Source organism: Arvicanthis niloticus, chromosome 14 (genome assembly GCF_011762505.2).
Source record: "Arvicanthis niloticus isolate mArvNil1 chromosome 14, mArvNil1.pat.X, whole genome shotgun sequence".
NCBI lineage: Eukaryota > Metazoa > Chordata > Mammalia > Rodentia > Muridae > Arvicanthis > Arvicanthis niloticus.
In genome coordinates, this window is record NC_047671.1 from 58,596,895 (window position 1) to 58,619,412 (window position 22,518).

The following is a 22,518-nucleotide window of genomic DNA, read 5'->3' on the forward strand; positions in this document are numbered from 1 at the left end:
AAAAAATATTGTTCAAAAGAATCTATCACTGAGTCAAATCCCATCCCTGCTTACTAGACAAAGAACTGGAAAACAAGTAAATACATAATGGGCTGAAAGAGAATAATTTTTTTTTTTTAATGATGGAAAAGTTGTAAAGGAAATAACTTTCCCTCATGGACATACATATTCACGAAAGTATAGTCAAGAACTTCAAGCATGAAAGCTGAATGGTGCTACAAAAGCTTTTACACAAAGAGATGCCTTGTAACAGCAAAATTTAAAGGCAAGTCTGGACTCAAGTTCTACTTCTTCTGGCTTTCATGATTTTGATAAGGAATACTTCCATGTATATAAATTACTGAATTTTTCATTTTGATTGGACCCGTCCCAAATTGTTAATTACTTTTTTAATGTATGGAATATATGTAGCCTTTTATTGGGATCTTTTCTTTTTAAAATTAAACTCTATCTCACAACCTTCAATTCCTTCTTATTTCATACTTTCTCATTTTTTGCTTTTTATGTCAATTTCCATTCTGATTTGTAACTTAATGGACTGTGATTATTCCAGCCATTTGATAATACCTCTGTTTTATTAACTACAAATTATTGGTATTTCAAGATGGCCTATGATATAATTAATTTACTCAAAGCCTTCAATATAAGGCTGAGGATGTGATTGAGTGGTAGAATACCTGACTAATATGCAAACAGCTCTAAGTTATAAATCCACAAACAAAAGCATCCCCTGTGTATTTGAACCATTTAAAAATAATGTGTATAATAAAAGTTTGTGTAGAGCTAATAACCAAATCACATGTAAATCTTAAACTCTCTTCCACAGCCTGTTTCCTGTTTGGAAATCCAATCACTTATCTACAATAACCATTGCGTTTGGACTGTTGGAGAGAATGAAAAAAAAAAATGTCTGCTAATCCTGTTCATTACCTGACAGGGCACCAATGGCCCACTCAAGTCCCCCATGTGGAGTCAACAAATTTGGTGGAGCTGCTTGCACTCAAAGATAGCATCCTCACGGATAAGCACACCCAGCAGATGACGGCAACACGAAAGCTCCAATTCTAGACTTGCCTTCCTCCAAAGACTTGCCTTTGCTTTTATGTAGGAATATCCTTTCCTTCAGCAATCATTTCTTGTTTAACCCTTGGAAGGGATCCTATAAATCTTTAGAAAAAAATTATGAGCTTCCGGAAAGCTTTGTAGCTGCCTGAGTCTATTGAGTCTTTTATAATTACTTTTACATGGTTAAGAGTCAATTATTCTTGGAAATCTCCCTGACTTCCTAATCACTATTTTCAACAGAGAACTCTAAATGTAGACTTGCAAGCAGCTATCAGGGATGCTTACTACTGGATTCTAGGCCTACAGTTTACAGTGTGTTTTTTTCCAAGAGATTCTGTCAAAGAGTCCCCTGTTGTCTACAAAAATAAATAAATAAATAAATAAACAACAAAAACAAAAAACACCAACCAACCAACTAAACAAACAAACAAAAACTATTGCACCCTTGTGTAGGGGGAGGTGCTGATACTAAAGTCTGGTTCCCTTACTGGTTCTTGATTTGGTCAATAAAGGAGGCCTGGAGTCAGTTGCTGGGCAGAATGGTCAGCTGGAACTTCCAGGGCCCATTAGTAAGAGAAGATACGGGGAAATAGAAGGGGCTTTTTAGGAGGTCTTTTGAAAGAGGAACATGAAACAATAGTGTAAGATATGGGAAAAGATAGAACCAGTGGCCTCTGCCACAAGAGGGTTTCAAAGGAGGTCTAAGGAGTCTAGCTGATACAGGTTAGCTCATAAGTTTAGGGCAAGAGATTCTGTGCCCAGCAATTGTGCTATCTGGAAAGTTCTGAAGTAAAGTAATAAAGCTGTCTGAGTTGTCTTCTATCTGCTGATCACACACACACACACACAAACACACACACACACACACACACACACACACACACACACGCACAGAGAGAGAGAGGGGGGGGGAGGGAGGGAGGGAGAGAGGGAGAGAGAGAGAGAGAGAGAGAGAGAGAGAGAGAGAGAGAGAAAGAGAGACAGAGAGAGAGACAGGGGGAAGGGAAAGGGGGGGGGAGGGGGAGAGGGACAGGGAGAGGGACAGGGAGAGGGACAGGGAGAGAAGCCAGGTCAGTGTTGGCAGCTTGACTAAGCTAAGAGGAACAAAAGGAAGGGAAGCCAGGAGGAGCCAGAGCCCAGGCTGCAGCTCTCAGGCCATGGGCAAAGGCAATAGTGTGTTTTTAAAATTACACACAATACTCTTGTAGTCAATGTTTGGAAAACAGGAGTTACTGGGGCAAACTAGCACCCTGATGACAGCCAGTTACAAATAAACAGCCTTTTATGTTTTCATCTGTACGCATTCCACGTATTTGGACAATGTCTTCCTTGGACTTTCAGCTATATTGCCTCACCTAGTGTAAAAATAGTTGTGCATGAACACAAACATAGAAGTATATACACACACATACACACACATAAACTTATACAGTAAAAAGCAGAAATATATTTTTGGAAAAGAGGAAGATGTTTTTATAAACCCCAAACGTATAAAGAATGAATAATCAAACATTTGCATTAAAATTGTGATCTAAAACTGAGAAGAAAAAGAAGTCTTTCCAAAAATAATGAACAATGAATTTGTTAGTTTTTCTAAAATTTCATTTATTGTGTGGACAGTATGTGTAATAGCTTATGTATCTATGTGAGTGTATGTGTAGGTGCTCTCAATGACTAAAACAAAGCACCAGTTCCCCAAAGCTGGAGTCAGAGGTGGTTTTGAGCTACCTGATGTGGGTACTAGGAAGCAAACCCAGATCTTCCAGGAAAGCAAACATTTTGAATTAGTGACCTGTATCTCTACTCTTATATAATTTTAAAAGAGCATGTAGACATGTAATTAAAACCTACAACACAAAATTATATAGCATCAAAACATATTTTCCAAAAAAGAGAAATAGTAAGTTATCTTATGAAATAAAAGACCAAAGAAATACAAACATAGTCAACATGATTTTTTTTTTTTTTTTTTTTTGCAGTGATAAACCATAGGTCTTATTTTCATGTGTTAAAACTACATTTTCCTATCTTATTTTATTCTATTTATATATGAAGTTTTTGTATATATAAAGTATTTCTTTTAATTTGTATTAGATTGTGTTTAATGAAATCTCAGTCATGTCTTTATGGAGATGAAGAGGGTAAATAGTAAGACTGTATGTAATATAACATCAGAATCACTTCATTGTGAACCTTCCGTTCACTTATTCAAGTATGTTAACTATTTTGATCAAATAAGGCATCTTAAATGATAAGGAGGATAGGATGAAAGGTTGAATCCTTTTAGATGACACTGAGCAACATATATTACAAGCACAAACACTGGATACTGAACACCCCACTGCACTGAGAATGGTGGGCAGAGCAGTCTGCTGTAGAAAAAAAAATCATTCTGTGTGTGAGAATGTGCGTGCGTGCGAATATATCAATGTATACATAGGGATAGATGTATATTCCACATCTGTTCTGTTAGCAAAAGCAGCAATACAATTTTGAAAATCCCATTTGAATCCCCCACTATCTCAAAGCTCAAGGCTCAAGTTCCCTATGGTGAATTCCTTGTCATTTGTTTACTGTGTTTTTAAATAACAATGCAAGCAATAATCCTCCCCTGGGATGCCCCTGCCTCCAGCCTCCACCAAGGACAAATCCTGGGATTATAATGAAGAACATTTAAACACTGTGGAGCACCATACAGGGAGATGCCAGCCTCAAAATCTGGAGGGTGCAATGCAAATGTTAACTCTCTCTGCTCTGAATAATTTACAGACTTTCTCAGCTTTCTCTTCCAACCTTCATGTTTATATTATCACAGCACCTCAACTGAGACCAAATAACCCCAGAGGAAGCAGTAAGCCTCCAGGTGCCCATCTCCTCAAAGTTAAGTTTCATATTAAACATGTTATTCACAATATATTTTTTAACATGCAATGCTACTATAGTATACTTCAGTCTTCTCAAAACTTAGATATTGAATGCTATTAAATTGTTAATGTGAAATTGAAGTGGATTTTGTTAGATTTTAAAAGAATTCTTCCTTTTCTATTTTCTTTAATTGTGATAAAAATTTGTAATATGTGTGGTAACCCATTTTAAACACCATACAGACAAAACACACTGACCCTCACCAAAACAAAAACAAAATAAAAAAAACCAAATCCAAAACCAAAACCAAAACAAACAAACAAACAAAAAACCAAACCCACTCAATCTACCCTACCTTTTATCCTGAAACTACTCTTCTGCTTTATGTAAATAATTTTGTATACACCAAACAGTCTGTATCAAGGATTCAAATAATATTTAGTGACAGACATACTTCATTTTGTTCCATCCTCTCTCTGTGTGTGTATGTTTTGAACATGACAACATTGTCTGTTACTTTTTAAGGCTTGACAATATTGTGGTGCCTTTATATTTATGTTAGTAGACTTGAGTGGTTCATTTTTACAGTGTCAAGATGCTATGGATACAACCAAAGGCTAGTGACCTTCAATCTTATGCAAATGTGAACTTCACAAACTAATGACAATTCTGGCAAGATGTAGAAAATGGTGCTATAATGACCAATATGTAAAGAGAGTAACCAACCACTTTCTGATTAAATTAAACATCTATTCCAGAACAATAGTCAAAGTCAGTTTTCTATATGGATGTTGCTGCTGATAGTTCACCCAGTTCCTATTGGGTAAAGAAATTGGGAGGCAGGAAAACAGGGGCCTTTGAATAAGATTAACAAAGTATGAAATTCTCAAAGAATTAAAAAATATATTTTAAAGATCTTGGAGTTAATACAGCTATCAAAATCGATGACTATCTCTTCAGGAGCTCATATTCTTATCTTGGGATATATCCAGAAAATTTACAAGATCATATAAAACTTTATTTTTGGGGAGGTAGTGTGAAAAACCATCAATTTTACATCTGTACTTTTTTTATTTGTGGAATGCATTTTATTTGTATGCTAAACATAGGTGGTTTCATTATATTATTTTGTTCTTTAATACCCTACTCTATACATTAAAGTGAAGTGTTGAGTTTCTCACTCTCTCTGGAACACTACTGATACCTTTAGTTCCATCAGGTTCTGGCAATATTTTTTTTTTCAGTTTCTTACAGTGGATGTTTCTAGTTGTGCCTTCTTCCAACAGTGAATGGTTCATTAACTTGGAACATCTTTCTGACTCCTGTAAATTTTTGGCCTTGTTATTTGATGGAAAAGTAATTTCTGGCGTACTCACTGCATGTGCTCTGTATTTCTGTCATTTCAGTTTGTAAGAGTTTTGGATCTTTAGGTGTCAATGTGTTCACTTGTTGACAACAAAAATCATATTTTTTCCTTAATAAGTCATTTCTAGAAATTCTTCTGATTTAAAAACTTGTTGCATTCATCTGAATAGGACTTATTTGATTTATATACTTGATTTCTGTATGTCCTACAGTCTTTATTCTTCTTTTCATGTATTGTATTTATTTCTTTTCCATAATCATTTTTAAATATTATTATATAATTAATTCATTAATCAATTAAGGCAAGGTCTCACTATGTAGCCTTAGTTGGCCTGAAACCCACAGAGATATATTTATCTTTGTCTCCTCGGTGTTGGGATTAAGGATATGTGCCACCATAACCCTCTCTCTTCTCCCTTTCTTGTTTCCTTGTTCCTTCCTTCCTTCCTTCCTTCCTTCCTTCCTTCCTTCCTTCCTTCCTTCCTTCCTTTTCTGCCTTTTTTCTTTCTAGTGAAAAGTTCATTTATAGTGAAAAGTATACTGTTGTTTCTGGTTTCCCTTTATGAAAGCCTACATTTCCTTTTGGATGTCCATATGCCTCTGGGAACTAAAGTCCCATGGAGTAAGCATTGGGCCATAGTCAAATGGGTATCTCATGGCTAGTCCTTCAAGCCATAGAGGGAGCCTCAATTGTGCTTACACACAGCCTTAAGATAACACTAGTTCTTTAATTTGCTCTTGTATTTGCAGTACTATACACACCCAGCATCACCATGCTACTACCAAATGACCTTTCCTTTCTTGCAGTGGGATATCCTTTGACATTTACACTGAAGGTTTAGTGATCATGAACTTTACTTTTATCTGAGTATGCCTTAATACCCACTTTATGACTGAAAGATATTGTCCCTCAGTGTGGGTTCTTGATTAACAGTCTTGTTTTGCTTTGAATTTTGGGATTCACTTTTACAATGCAACAAGCTTCTGGACTCCAGCTTTCTGATGGAACTCTATAAAAGGTCGGCTAATGATGTCTTATAAATGAATAGGCTTTATTCTATAAATTTTGAAATTCTCTCTTTGTCCTTATCCTTTCAAAACTTGACTGTCAGGTATCTGTGTAGTTCTCTGAATCCACTTTTCTTTCAGTTTGTTGATCTCTTTACCATATCATGAAAATCCATTCTCCATTCTTTTCTATACTCTGTCTGCATGATCTCTTTTGGGTTCTGTGATGCTCATGCTGGTCTCCTTTTTGATGACAAGTAATTTTGACTGTTCATTTCTCTTCAACCCTTTTCCTTTCTGTTTTCCAGATTTGGTAGAAATGAACTAACTGGTTGATATCATTTTATCTATTCAATTCTGATTCTAAATTCACAACATAATTTATTGTCTCCATTACAAAACCCTGCATCTCTAGAACACTTTTTCAGTTTTCTCTCATGTATCAAGATTCTTTTCATGTGACTTCCATTACTTATTTTCCATTACACAGACTTCATTTATTTTACTAACTTTAAGTTCATAGTTTTAAATTCTTTGTCCAATAGATCCATCATGTAATGATGGGAAGAAACGCTTCCACATTTCCACTCATGTCCTCATGAATTTGTAATTACCATGGTGATACATTATCATAGCACAAGTCTCTACTACCTCCTATTGCCATAGATCTTGTGGGATGCTCTTGGAGAATAGGAGATGAACATTTTATTTTTTATTGTAGTGTCCTAGTTTGCTTCCTGTGTTATGCCAAATAACAATGCAAACAACAACTTGAGAAGGAAAATTTAATTTGGCTTATACTTTAATGTCACAGTCAATCACTGAGGGATATCTGGGCATGAATTTAGGGCAGTAACCTACTGGCAATAACTGAAGCAAAAACCATAGATGAATATGACATGCTGGCATTTCCTTTAATGGCTTGCTCAGATTCCATTAGCATACAACTCTGAACATGGATTCTATAACCCACTGTGGGCTGTGACCTTTTTACATCAATCAATGATCAAGAAAATGCTCATAGTGATGCCTAAAATCCAACTTCATGGAGGCAAGTCATCAGTTGAGATTCAAATGACTCCACTTATATCAAGTTGGAAAAACTTAACCAACACTTGTATAAGATCTAAGATTGGCAGAAAGTAACACAAATTAAAGTACAATAATGCAGATGGAGTTTCAAAACCTGCACGATTCCAGATGGTAAATGAAAGAAGCTACTCTAAGTGGACAGGCAAGTGTAATAACAATCTAAGTAGGAGAAAACCTTATCAGTCTTCCCCTTTCTTGATAATATATTTTTATATCATAAGTTCATAGACAATAAAATAACATGGGAAATTTGAAAATACATGGAGTATACATATTTGTGTTATTTAGGAATATTTCCGTGATAATGACATACTTATGATGTATAGAGAACATTAAAAAAGAAGAAAATAATAATAATATGTATTTCTCCTGTATAGAAACATATGTCCCTGGAAATTTGATATTTCCCTATCACTTTCAGATGTTATTATTCTTTGGTTTGGTTTATGTGGTTTTTGAACCACAGGCTTTACATTATTAAATAGCGCTCTGCCATTGAGTTACATCCTTAGCCATACTTCACCTGTTTTAAGATTAAAACATGTATACAAAATATGGTTAGATGTATATAGATATATGCACAAATGTGAACAAGAACAGTAAAAATGTTTGAAATGGCTAGAACTTAAGAATTTTGTTTTATCTTGCATATAAAGTGCTTACATATGTACTTGTAAGCATACTACCATACATTAGAGGTGTGACCTAGGAGCAGAGGATTTAAAGATGAACTGATTGGCAAAGACATATCAACAAAATGTTTGGTACAGAAGACATTAGGATAAAATACAGAGGACAGATAGTATTGAAAGTGGAGAAGAGAACACACACAAAAATTTACATTTCTTTGGGGAAACCTAGACTAAGTCTATTTATAACTCATGAGTCTGAAAGAACACACAGAAACAAGGGGACCAGGATGCCTGAGAGTGATGGAATGCAGGAACCTATTTACCTCCCTTCAGGAGCCTCAACTCACCTCCTCTATCCTATAGAGAAGACAAGAAGTCAGCCTCCTTGATGAAGAAACTCGAACAGCATCAGCTGAGAATTAGTGTTATAACATCCTTATATCAGCCTTAGTATGGATTATAAAACATGTCACGTTTGGAAGTAGAATGAATATATGTTAAAAATTAAAATAAATTGCTGGTTTAATTGACCTGCAATTTAAAAGATGTCTGGAGGGGAAAAATTGCTTGTTTCTAGAAGACAATCGAGTCAAAGGCATCATCAAAATATGAGGACTGAGTTTGTATTTCTGCTTGTACAACATGCAATCAGAAAGATAAAAAGTGACTTGATTGAGATGCTAGGCTCACTCAGTATTGAATTTGAGTGCTATGATGATATCACCCATAGATCAAGGCAGGAGGAATTGGAGAAACCATTTCTGCTTAATAACTGCTCATCTCTGGTGGTTATAGAATAGTAATTCAGAGGAAAGCTTTCACCCAGAGTCATGTGCTCAGATGAAAATGTCTCTATTCCGAAGCCCCATCGATTTAGATGAGAAAACTAGAAAGAACCTTAGATATCACTTAGGCCAGCATCATACCAAATGGAGAAGCTATTTATAAAATCCTCCTGATGGCTTACCTTTCAGGGTATACTTAGTCATTTTGATTATTTGCTATATAAAAGGTCAACAACTAAATTTTTGTGTTGTTGGATACATACATACATACATACATACACACACACACACATATATATATATGTGTGTGTGTGTGTGTGTGTATGTGTGTTTATGTCTAAATAATGTATATTCTGATTAGCAACTACATTGTCATTCCCACTCAGTAATTTTGGTTCTACACTAAGAACCTATTTAAAACAGTTGTATCAAATTTGTAGCCAAGATGTGGCACTTTTTCTCAGATTTTGACTTAAATATTCAAATATGATGAGTTATCACATAGAAGAATGTTAACCTTAAACCTACTACCCTTTTCCAACTTCCCAGAATTGAGTTATTCTTCCTTTTAAAAGTTCATGTCCCTACACAGAAAAAACAAACAAACAAAAGACAAACAAACAAAAAGCTGTCCAAATGATTAAACTAATGTCAGTCCCTCCAAAGTTTGGACACTAAACTTTATCTTTATTCATACAATCAAACTTCTGATTAACTATTTTTGAAAGTCAAATCATGTAACAGCCTCTTGTAAACTTGGAGTCATAGACCATTTCAAATTTTCAAGAAATACCTCTTAATATAAGGTCAATGTTCAAGGTTACACTTATGCTCATTAATTTACCTGTCAGTGTGGGACATCATTCAAGACTTTTTTACTTCCAGATATCTCTGACATAACGATCAAGCTTATCATCTGACTACCAAAAATATCTTTTAAAGAATCAATGATAATTTATTCTCCACCAATTTTTATAATAAACTTTGTGATACAGGAAAGCTCTGTTCTAATTCTGATTTGTTGCCAGTTTACATCCGCAACTAGAGACAATACAGAAGCATCTGATATCTGTGTAAAGATACAATACAGCCTTAGGCTCCCTCCAGGTTCTCAGAATCATGCTTTAATAAGCATGTATCCAATAGCCATGACACTCTTCAAATGTCCAGCATGTGCTTTTCTCTTTATCTTCAATGGATTTTACTGAAGCTCTTGGATGCAGTGTAGTAATATTGTAAATAAAATTTAGAGGACTTTTAGTGAATTTTCAGAATTGTTTAATAAATTAGTTTGTTGCGTTGCCTTTTTCATATCTATCATGTCGTCTTTTTTTGACTATGTTCAAAGGGATTACTTAATAATTAATTTCCAATTTTAATGGTAATCAGGGCTAAACACTGGAGTCGTAGATTTCAGCATATATTGTTCTCTTTGTGAATGCATGTTTTATTAGTTTCACTTGTCAAATTGACACACATAAAAGAAGTAACTACAACTGAGGAATTGCCTCCATCTGACTGGCCTGTGGCAATGCCAATGGGACTTTTTAACATTTTTAATTTTTTTAGATTATACTGTGAGTTTTTCATTCCCCTCTGATTCTTCTATCCAAACTTTTCCAAGGCCCACCCCAAACTTCTTTAGAATATATAATCTCTACCTTTTAAATGCACGTATTCCAATACCTACAAATAAGTGCAAACCATACCCATCATAAAAAAAAAAAAAAAAAAAAAAAAAAAAAAAAAAAAAAAAAAAAAAAAAAAAAAAAAAAAAAAAAAAAAGAGCACTGCAGAAAATAGCCACAAATCAAAATGCAGAGTTGTGGAGCCCAGTCCCAGTGAACAAATCTACAACAGAACCTAAGGTTCAGGGATCATTGTAGAGAGCCAGCAGGAAGATTGTAAGAGTCAATGGGGAATTAGATTTATTGCTAATTAAATTGGGAAGGCTCAACCTACAGTGGATGGTGCCACTGCTTAGGAATTGGTCCTGGATTGTACAAGGAAGGTACCCGAGAAAGCCAGAGTAACCAAACCAATAATTAGCAGTCATCCATACCCTCTGCTTCTGTTGCTTTCTTCAGGTTTGAATTTGGCTTCTCCTGATGATAGACTGTAATCCTGTAAACCAAAGAAACCCTTTCCTCCAAGGTTTGCTTGACTCAACAGAGTTTTGAGTAAATCACTCACATACAGTATATCAAAACTCAAAATTAGGGACAGAAACCAAGTAAAAACAACATGGTGATCTTTGTTCTTAGCATCTTAATCCTTTTCAACTAGAGTTTCACTGATTATTTATAGTTGCTACATGATGCTGAAATGATATTTTTTTAAAAATTTGAAACAAACAAATTAACAGAGAAGCAAAAAAACAAAAACAAAAACAAAAACACCAACCAACCAAACAAAAAAATCCCTTAAAATTCCAAAGAAACAAAAACCAAAACCTTTTTCTTTCTAACACAACTTGGCCTTTATTACCCTGTAATTTTCTTTCTTCTTTCTTTTTTCTTTCGTTCTCTCACTATTGCTTTAAAAGACAGAGTTTCTCTGTGTAAGAGTTCTGCTGTTCTAAACTTGCTGTGTATCCTAGGCTGGCCTCTAATTCACAGAGATTCATTTGCCACTGCTTCCAAATTCTGGGATGATAGGCAAGCACCACAACCCTTGGCTTTATTATGCTGTAATTTTTAAAGTTGAATGTTTTTCCCTTTCTAGTTTCAATGACTTTTTTATTTCCTTTTAGTAACATTGATGGGAGAATAGCTGTTTCTTGTTACTCAGGTGAAAATATGTCACCAAAGGAGCTTATATACTGCCTATTTTTATCATTTGAAAGATGTAGAAAAGGACTTGTATGTCAGGTTCTGCTATTGAGGGTAGAATTCTGCCTGGAACCACCAGAGGCTAGGTGGCCAGTTGGCTTTCTTTGAAGGCTATGTCCTCCTTCGAACTGCAATTTGTTCTCTGTCTCTCTCTCTCTCTCTCTCTCTCTCTCTCTCTCTCTCTCTCTCTCTCTCGTCTTTCCCTCTCTTCCTTCCTTTCTTTATTCTTTTCCCTTCCTTTCATTCATTCTTTCTTTCTTTCTTTCTTTCTTTCTTTCTTTCTTTCTTTCTTTCTTTTTTTCTTCTTCCTTCCCCTATCCCTCCCTCTCTCCCTTCCTTTCTTGTTTCCTTCCTTTCTTCCTTTCTTTCTTCTTTCTTTTTTTTGGAATGACATTATTTTTATTGAAAATCCTATTTTTCATAAAATGTACTCTGATTACGGTTTGCTCTCCTTTAACTGCTCTCAGATTATTTTTATCTCCCCACCAAACAACTCTATGCTCCTGTCTCTTTAGAAGACAAATTGGCAGCTAACCAACCAACCAAAACAACCCAACCAACCAACCAAACAAACAAAACCCCAGAATTTAAAGAATTAAAACCCAAGAAACACACAAATACAGTCACTTACACGCAATCCATAAAAATACAAATTTTAGAAGACATAATATACATGTAAAACATGAATAAGAAAAAAAGTGCTCAAACAGAGCAATAAGATGCAAAGCAAGTCTAAAAAAGTGCCATTGGGTTCATTTTGTATTGGCCATCTCTTGCTGGGCGTGGGACTTCTCCTTAAGTAGAAAATCCACTGGAAAAAATTAACTTTTCCTTTGCAATTGAACACCAGTTGCAGATAAATTTTTGGTTAGGTGTAGGAGGCTATGTCCATTTCCACACTGGCCTCTATCTGGCTTGAGACTGTACATGCCTTATGCATGTTGTAACAGTTTCTATGGGTTCATGTGTGCATCTGTTCCATTGTATCCTGAAGGCCTTATACCTTTGGAGTCATCCATTATTTCTGGCTCTTACTATATTTTCTCCTTCTTTCTCACAGATTTTTGAACCCCCGGGGGAGAGGTTTGACGAAGACATCCCATTTAGGACTGAGTCCTCTATAAAGTATCTTACTCTCAGTATATTTTCCAGTTGTGTGTTGAAGAATATCTTATGAGTTACTTTTTTAGTGATAAATTTCATAAAGATCTATTTAGGTCAAAAATTTCAATGAAATTTACTATTTACATTAAGATGCAGTATGAAATGTGTAATAGTATAATTATATAAATTAAATAATTTTTGCACGGATAAAAATTAAAATTATAGTGTTTGGATTAGTTTTGAGTTAACAAACATTATCTGAAATATTTTTATGTTTCATTTTGCTGTCATAAATGTACCTATCAAAAAAGTTGAAATTATGCATAGAGCTCACATCATATTTCTATTAGATAGTTATTTCAAAAAGAATTTCCACTAAATAGATTAGATATACAGCTATTTCTCCAGCCCTCACTAGGCCATTACTGTGTTTTCCTGTAAGACCTCAGAGAGTTCACAGGTGTCAGTATTTCAAGAGAAAAGAATATGTTCAAACACATCCACTGACCTTAATCAGCACCACCATGTCTATAATTTAGGCAGCTTCATATATGTTTATACAGACCACATATGAATCTCAAAAAAACTGAACCATAAATATATCAGAAGGTCCCCATTTTTACTAATTTGTCTTCTCATGAGAAAGAAGTATAGAATTTTAAATCAGCAAATGAACATTATTTTAACCTCACCAAAATAATCATATTTTACTTCCTTTACATTTGAAAAATGGAAACATTAATTTTGCTTGTTATGTACTTATTAACAGCAATAATTGAATAGCCAAGGAGTGCAATACAACTTCTTTAATATGATTATAAATTGAAATATTATTCACCAAATAACAAATTTCCAAAGATAAATGATGATAGAAGTGCCTGGGAAAAAGGTAAGGAATAATTGGAACTGAGATAGGAACCCGTCTCTTCAACACATAACCTGAGATTTTAGCCATATTCAAGAAAAACCAAAATAAAGCTCCAAGTAGTCTTTTCCTTTTGTTATTAATCAGTGCTATTGTACCTGACAGCCAAATGGTCTTTCAAAATATAAATGTATTAACTTCATCCTAGCTCACATAGAATGCAGAATACTGTTATTATATTGTTGTATTGATTTTTTTTAGCCATTTGGTTAATATCAAGTATATCATATTTTATGTTACTCTCTTATTCAAGGTTTCTTATTTGCAGTGATAAAACACCATGACCAAAAGCAACTTGAGGAAGAAAGGGCCTATTTCAGCTCACAGCTTTCAGTTTCCAATCCATCACTGAAAGAAGGAACAGCAGAAACATAATGCAGAAATCTAGAGAAAGGGACTGAGGAAGAGGCCAAGGAAGAGTACACTTGCTGGCTTGCTCTCCATGGGTTGTTTATCCTGTTTTCTTACATCACCTGGGACACACTCCCACATCAGTCATTAAAGAACAAACTGCCTCACAGTCCATCTGATGGAGCTATTTTCTGAACTGAGGTTCCTCTTCTTAGATAACTCTAATTTGTGTCAAATTTATCAAAAATCTAGACAGAATAGTTACCTAAAATGTGTTGAGTGATTGACCATGTGGACAGACCTCCTTTCCAATATGACATCTTTCCAAAAAGCCACATCATTTTCCACCCTGGGCAGAGATAGAGAAGACAAAGGGGTTGGAATCACAGCTAATGGCCATAAGTAAAGCTTAGTTCCTTTGAAGCTTAGACAGGCCCTTCTTTTTTAATAACACCTACTTATATGTGTATATTTAAAACAAAATCCTAGTTTACAGCATTGAGTCACAAAGCAAAATAAAAGACATAAATGTGGGGGTGGGGAAAGACTTTTAGAAAGGAGAGGGACTTCGCAGGGGTAACAGTATGTTCAGTCCTTACTCCTGCCCTACTGTAGCTTCTGCAATGCTAGAAGGCAGGGCAGCTGAAAGATTGTCCTCTTGATCACACATCAGCTCTTTTTCTTGGCTCTTAAGTCTCCATCGAGCATAGAAGGTAATGACATTCTGGGTCCCAGAATGTTTTGATAAGACACCTGTTTTCCCATCTCTGCTTTGACTGAACCCTCTGGACACACGGCCTAAGTTTCTGGGTGCTGCCATGTTGCCTGATGACCTGGAAGAATTCTATTTACATTCACAGCATCCCTGTGCATCACAGGCAGACAAGTTTGATCTATCCCTGGCTTTGCAGTCACATTATGTGAGATGTCCCTGTAAGCTAATTACTTTTGTGACAAACGAGGCTCCAGCAATTCTGCCAGGCATCCATAGAGGCACCTTAGTAGTGTTTTAAACATGTGTACAGAAGGGGTTAAAAGCTGCACCAAGAGGAGCAGAGCCTGGGGGAAAAGACACTGCAGGTGTGTGGTTAACAAGGAGCTAATTGGGGAACCAGGCAGGAGGAGAGGCAAGCACAAAGCTGGTCAGCAGGCTTGTATGAAATTCCAGCAGTTAGCTGATGCCAGCCCTGGAGGAGTTGAAATAAAGACAAGTTGATCTGGAGACTGGTTTTGCTGTGATCTTTGCTAGAAACTGCAAATTGGGACTTGACAGCTTTTCTCACCGCCTGTTGCTTTATTTCAGGTGGTATTGTTTTGAAGGAGCTCAGAGCTGACATTCTGGATGTGGAGCTTTGGAGCCTTGCATCCAGACAGCAGCATGTGTCAACTTTTCAAGGCATGTTGCTCTTTCTTCTCCTCCTAATGATCTACTGTGACTGAGGCAGTAAAAGGTAAAACAAATTTTGGCCCACTTTTCCGGAGACTGAATTTTAATCCCAGATGTGTACCCTGAAACATCAGCCCTCTGAAGCTAGCTTAACAACTGTGCCTATTGCTTTCCTATCCATAAATAAAATGAGGCAGTCTGCTTCTGCTTCTGCCCTAAGTCACTTTAAGCCTGAATGATTTGTTTCATTTTGGTTTGTTTTAATTGTGAAGACTGAGTAGAAGCCTTTATTGAAGCACTATGGATACGTGCCTAAAACTAACCTACGTGACATGGAGAATACTCAGACAGTAGAAAATAGTGAAATTTACAATCATGTGAATGTAGGTACAGGTGCCAATCTCACAGGGGTACTTTGTGGTCAGAATCATTGTGCTCTCTTGTTGTGTGAGAAACTATTTTTGAAGAAACAAAACACAACATCTTTGTATTCTGAAAGGGATCCCAGAAGAGACCAAAGTAGCCATTTTTCAACTTGGCAAACCACTGAAGTTACTATGAGGAAGACTGGTGAGGGATTACCGACTTGAGAATGTCTCAGACGCAGTTGTATCACCCAAAAGCCCACCCCAGTGTGGGTGGCTCATGAAAGTTGCAGCCCTGGGGATCTCTTTACAATTTACTGGCAGAAGGACAAATTTGAGAATCTCCCTGCAGTTCTTCTAATCAGTCTCCTCCCCAGGAATTGTTTACTGGTTTTATATAAAACTGGGGAAAGGTCTTCAAGATTATTGTAAATTTTTAGCATCCCTACACATGCAATCTTTGTTTACTTCCCATGTTTTTGAGCCTTTCGCTTCCTCTTTGAATAGATGTTCTGATTTTAATGAAAATATTATGCAGCACCACTTCAAGTTCCTTGGTTAACATTCTATCCAGGTGATGGTCTTTGGGGTGATAGATAAGTGTTAAGAGGACTCTCATGAGTAAACCAGGAAAGACCCATCAAGAAGGGGTTATGTATGACCAGAAATTAGGACTTTGATACCAAACCAACCTGGCTATTAGATATCCCACCCTGTCAGTAGCTGACTTCTGTTCATAAACTATACAATTGAGGGTGCTTTGTTATATCAGCCCATAAAAACCAAGGATGGACAGTCCTGCTATGCATAATCCTTGACATGAAGTCGGCTGTGAAGTGACAGCTCAGAGAAATATCTTAGTTGATGACTCAGATTGACTATGCTCCTTTTGAGGACAGAATGGATACAAGAAGCTGATCAAAATAAGATGCATACCAGATAAAGGAAATCAAAATCAGATTCTTACATTCAGCTTTCTTGCTCACAACTCCCCCTCCCCACTCTCTCTCTTAATCTCTCTTTCAAACTTTCAATCTCTCTCTCTCTCTCTCTCTCTCTCTCTCTCTCTCTCTCTCTCTCCTTTCTCTCCCTCCCCCCTTGGTTCATTCTTTTTTTTTTTCCTGTGCATTCTATACTGGCTTCAAGTTTCTCCTTCTTCTGCATTCAATGCATTCAACTGCCAAGTGCTAGGATTGCAGATGTGTGCCTCTGTGGCAGTGCTTGAGGCTTAATTTGTTACCCTGAGCTTCATATGTGCTATGCAAGTGCTCTCCCAATGAGCTGTATCCTTGAACATACATCTTCCTTAGAGATATCTTGTGAGTATCATGGGAAAACAGATAGAAAAATTCTAATGAATTCGAAGTTATTTTTTAAATCTGTTTTTGTTGTGTAACACACATATTATCATGGATTGTACGTAAGCCCCAAAAGTTATGTTTTAAAGCTTGGGTCTCTCTGGATGATTCCATCACTGAAATGTGTTTTGTCCTGAGCATCTTGATCTAAACACCAATCTAACACTCAGAGGAGTGTAAAAGTTGCATGACATACTGAGAAGCTGTGGGACTGTCAATAGTCACCATGTAGAGAAAGGAATCTCCAAGGACATGCCTTTAAAGAGTGTTTTCTCTCAGCTCTACTCACCCCTACGGTCATGATGTAACGAGCTCTGCCCCACTGTGGCAATTATCCCATGAAGTCTAGTCTGACCTCAGTCTCCAGGAGATAGGACCAAGTCACTGTGATTCTAATTCTCTGAAGCTGTGAACTAAATCTATCTTTCTTTTTTAATTTGTTTCTAAGTTATTCAACATGATGATGAGAAAAAAAAGATTGCTACCTATATGATCACTTTCCCTGCAACTGTCTCTTGCTTTTAAATGATAATAAAGTACACAATTAGAAGAGGGGAAAGCCTAGAGAAAAACATATTTCAAGACAAATGGGAAATTTGTGCACGCGGAGGTTCTCAGTTCTTTTAGCGAGGATGCACATTACATCTTCTTTGAACTAAAATGAATAGGCTTAAAAGAAAATAAAATGAAACCATCCATTTGATGTTGCAACAATGTGAGTCCTCTTCAGGTTACTTTACAACATCACTTCTACAGGAGCTCACCCATACCTGATAATTGGCAAATTATGACCCTCCTGAAGTTGGACAACTGTACAGCGGAGCCTTCATTTGCAGATTTCATTTGAATTTTTTTCCAAGCAGCTCAAATATATGGACACATGATGATCATAGACTGTGACACTAGAAATGCATAATGCACACTCCACAGGCGGGGTTAGTGCAGTCCTATGTCCCTTGGCCCATTTCCAGAGGAGCAGAAGAGACATTGCTGACATGCAATAAGGAGCTGACAACCATGGAACCTCCGAAGATGGTGCACTCTCATATGGAAAGTATCTGAAGAGCTGTAATTTTCCTTCCATTACTAGAGTTCTGAAGTGCTTAATAAGAAATAACATTTTTCTAACATGGTGATATGATATGACAGTTTGGAAAGAGGGGGAAAGTAACTTTTAAAGCTGGATTAATAGAATGCAAATTGCTGCCATAAGACTTTTCTTTTACAGACCTTGCCTTACTTGTACTGATTTTTCTGAAGCACCAACTCACAATTCTTCAATAATTGGCTGAATCAGAATCTTAATGCCTGGTGTGTCTTTCTCTACATACCTCCATTCAAATTTTAAGGCAGGAGAGAAAAATGGACATTTTAATGAAGCACAAAATTAGACTCAAACACCAGGTTCTATAGTTTGAAGATGTTTTATCCATTTTTGACAACAGCTGTAAGAGTACTTAAGTAATTCATTGAGGTTGCTGACTTCTTTAGATTTTGCTTAGAAAAATTCAGCTTCCGAGAGAGCGCACACCCTGGGAATGGTGTGGGCTTCTTCAGTCTCATCAAGGCCTTCAGCAAGGCCACACTTCCTTCAACAATGCCTCACTTCCTTCAACAAGGCCATACCTCCTCCAACGAGACCATACCTCCTAATTCTTCCCCAACGGTTCCACCAGCTCTGGACCAATATATAACATATGAGCTTAAAGATAGATTTTCTTTCTGAATTTTCTATCAGGGAAAATTTTAAGCATGAATATAGGTGGTGAACCACTGATAGTGCTACATTCATGACATCTCATGATTTAACCGTTTCTCACTTTGAAGGACACCCTTATCCTCAGGTTCACCATTGTACCTGAGTAGAAAAGACTGTAGAAAGCATAGACATCAAGAACAGGAGGACTACATAAGCCGGAGCAGGATGCTTCTACTGCCTTGAACTGAGAAAATAAGATGTGATTCCCAAAGTTCACTGGTACAATGCGCTGCTGACTGATGGGACAGCAGAAGGAAAGGGAGGGCAGTGAGTGCTGAATCGAGAGGGCTGATAATCCAAGAACGGCAAGGCTTTTACACACAGTTCACTTCCAATCAATCCCTGCTGCACTCCTCCAAATAAAGAGAGCACTAAAACAGCCCTTGATGTATTTTTTTCAGACCTTAGCAGAATTTTCTAAACCTTTTAGCTATGTGGTATTTTTCCTCCTTTTCTCCTTCTTTTCTTTTCTTTCTTTCTTTCTTTCTTTCTTTCTTTCTTTCTTTCTTTCTTTCTTTCTTTCGTAGGCCACACTTACCACTCACTTAACACATGCTTTCTCTTTCCAAGTTTCTCTTTCTGGTTAAGTCTTGCCTCTGTAAATAAAACCTTTATTTTGTGAGATTAGACTGCATGATTTCCTAAAATTCTATTTTTCTTTCTTTGCTGTGCTATGGCTCTCCTTCTCTAGGTCTCACTACTTTTCTCTGTATGTGCGTGATAGATCTTTGATCTCCAAATATTCCAAAAGGTTTTGTTGTAATTTTCTAGTTGTTCATGATGCTAGGTATGGAGAGGGATGCTATGCCATCTTTTTCTACATGTACTGTGATTAGGAGTAACTTAGAGAACAGAAATGTTAGCAGTCGGATTTACGTTGCATATTCTCCCGCTCCCAATGTGTCCACTCTAACTTTCCCTTTTTGCATAGTACAGTGTTTGTGAGTGTTAATTCTAACTAGCTTCCCTTGACTTTCATGTTGGTTCAGACAATTTATCATCAAGCCATTAAAATGGGATTCTGGGAATATTTCAAAACCTTTGACCTCCTGAACTAGAAATCATAGAGGGAAGGTTGGAGAAAGAATCTTCTGATGTAACCCAGTCAAAACTCAGTTAAATTTTAGCCATTTCCCAACACCAGCAAAACATAAGGACAAGTATGTGCCTAAACTGTCAATTCCTCAAAGTAAAATTGTGGAGATAAAGATTCTTCTCACAGACTATTTTAAAGGTTATGTTACTCCATAAATTGTTTATTTTTGGACATGATAATACATTAACATCATTTCTTTTATTTTCTCCCTACAAACCCTCTTACATATGTATACTTGCTCTCATTCAAATTGATGATTGATAGCTTTTTTGTTATGAATTCTTGTTGCATATATATGTATTATATATATGTGCATTTGTGTATACACACATAGTCACATGCATGTATACACACACACACACACCACGCGTTTAAGTGATCAGCCCTGAAGACATATGTACAAGGTCATTTGAATTTTAATCAATGTAAGCAATATAAGATGCACTTGGATTCTTCTAAGGAAAGTTCCATAGAATAATCATCATAAACAACAAATAATCTCACAGATTTGTGGGCTGAGTTATAAAAGATTGTGACTGGAGACAGCTTTCCCTCTAGATCATACATGCCTCTTCTTTGAGATGCAGAGACAGTTCACTGATAAAGAGTACACACCAAAGACCTAAGTTCAGTTTCTAGAACCTAACTCATATAGCTTACAACCATTTGTAACTCCAGCCCCATGGGATCCAATATTCTTTTCTGAATTCTGCAGGTATCTGTACTCATAGGAATATAGCAGCACCCTCTTATTAATATATACATATAATTATAATAAATTAATTATAAATCTTTTATAAAATAAATAAAATGTCAGTCTTCTCTTTGTGTCCACACATCATAAGAAAGAATAGCATTATTTTAGATCTCGTGTATAGCTGCACTTATTTGTTGGGTGTAGTTTTAAAAACATGCACTTCTTTCTTAGGAGCTCTCCCTGAGCTCCTGGCTTTGTTCCAGAACAGCCAAGGCCAGGCCATTGTCTTACTCAGCCTCACCAGTTGCCACCTGGTATTTCCCCAAGAATGCTGCCCGTTCTTCAGACTGTCTTGGCCAAGTTGCCAACAACCACCCTTCCCAAAAAACGCTGGGAGCTGCTGTTTGCATGCTACCAGCTAACCACCCCAGCTGCCTGCACTCTTCTCCTGTCCCCTTTAGTCCTCAGGAAGAACACTTGAGACTTTTATTATATTAAATGTAACCAGATAACTCAATGGCTGGGCAAAGAATTTCCTGTTGTAATCTAACAGTAGACTTTTCCATCTTCTTTGGCCTCTGCTCGTGGTGGAGTGTACATATTATAGGTGCCTGAAACCTACATGCCTGCCACTTCCTCTGTTCCACAGCCTGGTCAGAATTCCCAGTCTTCTGTGTCCCCTTCTCTTCTTCTTGAGACTTAGAAATCCTACCTTTTTCTCTTCACCCAATGATTGGCTCCTGCCATCTTTATTCACACAATCAAGAAACACCTAGGGGACCAGATTTCCGTATCAGCTTCTCCTCCTATACTTGTTTGATCCAGAAAGAAGGGACTTGATCATCTCAGAATGCTTCTTCTCCTAATATAATTCTACTGATCTCATGATCTCCATAGAATTATTCAAAGAGAACAGCAACTGTTCGTTTGTAATATATACCAACAGTTAGTACTGTCAGTTTGCCATGAAGACAGCAACCACACAAGTCAGATACTTCATCAATTCAGAGTCTTACAACTATGAGCCTTCAGACTTACAAAGTCAGTTCTTGCCAAGAGAATGATTCAACAGATCTGAAACTAGAACTAATTTGCTCCAGCTAGAATTGAGATCTTCTGGTCAGATAACCATTGGGATTACCTTGAAAATGAATCAGGTGCAAGAAACAAAACTTACTCTGAAACGAACAGACTTAAAGCCTGTATCCAAAGTGTCTGTTTTGTTCAAATCTCCTATTGCTTTTGAGTGTGCAGCTCACAAGAAGAGCTGGCGTTCTACAGAACATATTCACAAAACAAATCTCAAGTCACAGCAGAAAGAGACTAGTCAAAGGTAGCTGAGGGAGGTCAGTACTGCTTTCTAGAGAGTAGCAGTGCATATTGTGTAACAAATGGAGGAACAACAATGCCAGAAAATAGCAGCAGGAAAACCTTTATATGTCCATTCTTCGGACTGTGTTCTTTTTGCCTTTAAATGTGTTTATGCTTATATTTGGAAAATGATTCAAACTAAGTATGTTTATACAGTAAATCTGCCAAGACACAAAAGAAGATCTCTGACAAATTAGAGCTAAGTATCCATTTATATGAATGGTGTGTGTGTGTGTGTGTGTGTGTGTGTGTGTGTGTGAGAGAGAGAGAGAGAGAGAGAGAGAGAGAGAGAGAAAGAGACAAAGCTACACTTCTATTTACAAACTGTTATCACTTTTAAATTAAAACAAAGTTTTGAGTCTATTTCTCATCAAATTGAGTACCGTTCTTTTGTTGTTGTTGTTGACATGTTACATAAAAAAACAAAGGATTTTGAGTTTTTATAATTTAAACTTCAATTTT